Source organism: Pinus tabuliformis, chromosome 8 (genome assembly GCF_031772625.1).
Source record: "Pinus tabuliformis cultivar Carrire ecotype Pingquan chromosome 8, CPIR1, whole genome shotgun sequence".
NCBI classification, from domain to species: domain Eukaryota; kingdom Viridiplantae; phylum Streptophyta; class Pinopsida; order Pinales; family Pinaceae; genus Pinus; species Pinus tabuliformis.
In genome coordinates this window covers 895,946,480-895,948,194 of record NC_142294.1, presented here as the reverse complement: position 1 = coordinate 895,948,194, position 1,715 = coordinate 895,946,480, and the positions used below count along the sequence as shown (strand labels likewise).

General features: G+C 36.6%; 1 long non-coding RNA gene across 2 annotated transcripts; it reads left to right on the top strand.

Moving 5' to 3' along the window:
* Positions 1–472: 472 nt before the first annotated feature.
* On the top strand, positions 473–1,508 carry LOC149238433 (uncharacterized). 2 transcript variants are annotated; one of them, XR_016245386.1, is made up of 3 exons: positions 473–627; positions 784–1,109; positions 1,288–1,508. It is a non-coding gene; the product is annotated as an uncharacterized LOC149238433 (long non-coding RNA). The 2 variants fall into 2 exon arrangements; XR_016245385.1 differs by having other exon boundaries at positions 1,283–1,508.
* The last annotated feature ends 207 nt before the right edge of the window (positions 1,509–1,715 follow it).

Below are 1,715 nucleotides of genomic sequence, written 5' to 3'. Positions count from 1 at the left end.
TGTTTAAGAAAAATAACTCCTCTGAAATAGTACAGTGACACAAATAATACAGTGACTAATTGTCTCTTTAAAAGTGTATGTACATTATTTTTAAAAGCTAAATATGCTGGTATATTTTGCTTCTATTATGATAACAAATATCCACCCAAAAAGAATAACTCCTCTGCCCCATTGCCCGAAGAAACCATAGTAGTTATGGCAAAGATTTGTTCTTCGCTAAAAAGAATAACGCGCCTGCCCAATTGGGCGAATAAATATGAGTCTTTACATCTGTAAAGATGGCAAATAATTGTTTTTTTGGGCAGAGAAAGAATAACTCTTCTGCCCACTTGCGCGAATCTTTGTCACATCAGTAAATTGTGCAACTTTTTTTTTTCTCTCCAAAAGAATAATTCGTCTGCCCAATAGGGCGTCCACAATATGTCATCCTCGTGACGCTAGTCTTTGCATGATTGATCATGTCATTCATATAAATTTAATACATGAAAACTTCAAAACTTGACCCTGGTTGTGAGTGTAGATGGTTTTCAAATCCGAGCTTGGAGTTCGCCTGCTTCTATATAAGGCAGGCTATGCCATTGTATTTCTCACCTCTTGCTTACGGAATTTGCCCTACTCCAGTTCTAGGTATGGTTGTATATTTCTAATCTGTCAGATATCATTAATTTGCTCATATTCTATGTCCACGTTAGGCGTTGATTCACAGTAACTTATCAATGTCCACGTTATGTATTGTTACAGTTTAGCAGATTGAGTTGAACTGAAGCCGTTTTTTTTTTGCAGAAGTGGGAATCTTGTTGCCTTCGAAGGCGTTCCAGTTTCAATATCCGTAAGCCAACAACATGAGCAATTTGCAACAAGCAGGGCGGAACTTCCGCGGCGATAACAACAAGGTCGACCGCAGGTGCAACAGCGGTGACCAGAACGTCATCGGCCCCAACACCAAGATCGACGGCAATCCCATCCTCGGCAACAACAGTGGCAACACCACCAACAGCGGCAACAAAATCAACAGCGGCAACAACAACATGGTGAACAGCAACAACACCGGCAAAGCTGCCAGCGGTAACAAAGTCAGCATCGGCTAGTAGAGCAACTTCTAACACCAGGTAATGGCAACTTAATTAGACCAACTTTTATACCAAGTGCCTTTTGTTTTCCTCTCTAAAATTTATGCTCCGCTTTTGCTTCACTACTGCACTATATGCACAACTATGTCATCGTTAATGATTTTTGCATTAAAATTTCTTTTCCTTGGGTTAATTTTACATTGTCATTGCAGGGCAGGTATGGGAAAGAATAAATGCAGTCGAAGATTATCTGTTTATCTAAGAATAAATGCAGTCGAAGATTATCTGTTTATCTAAGACTGACTATGTGTTGATATATAGTTAGTTTAGAGTCAAATACTCTATTTACTTATAAATAGAAGAAGATGGACGCTGGTATATTGTAATTCTGATTTATGTATGAGCAAAACCGGCCTACAAGGTTACTTTGTTTTTTAATGATTTTATGGGCGGGTTGTGATATCTCCTACTAAGTAGTTAATTGAATAATTAATTAAATAAATAAATTAAATGAAAAATTATCCATCAAAACTAAATTTAAAGTATATATTCTTTTAAATGTATCTAATTAAATTTAAGTACACCTATTGTTACATATTTATAGATATGTAATTCAATGAAGTTTCCCACTAAACTATGTTGTCT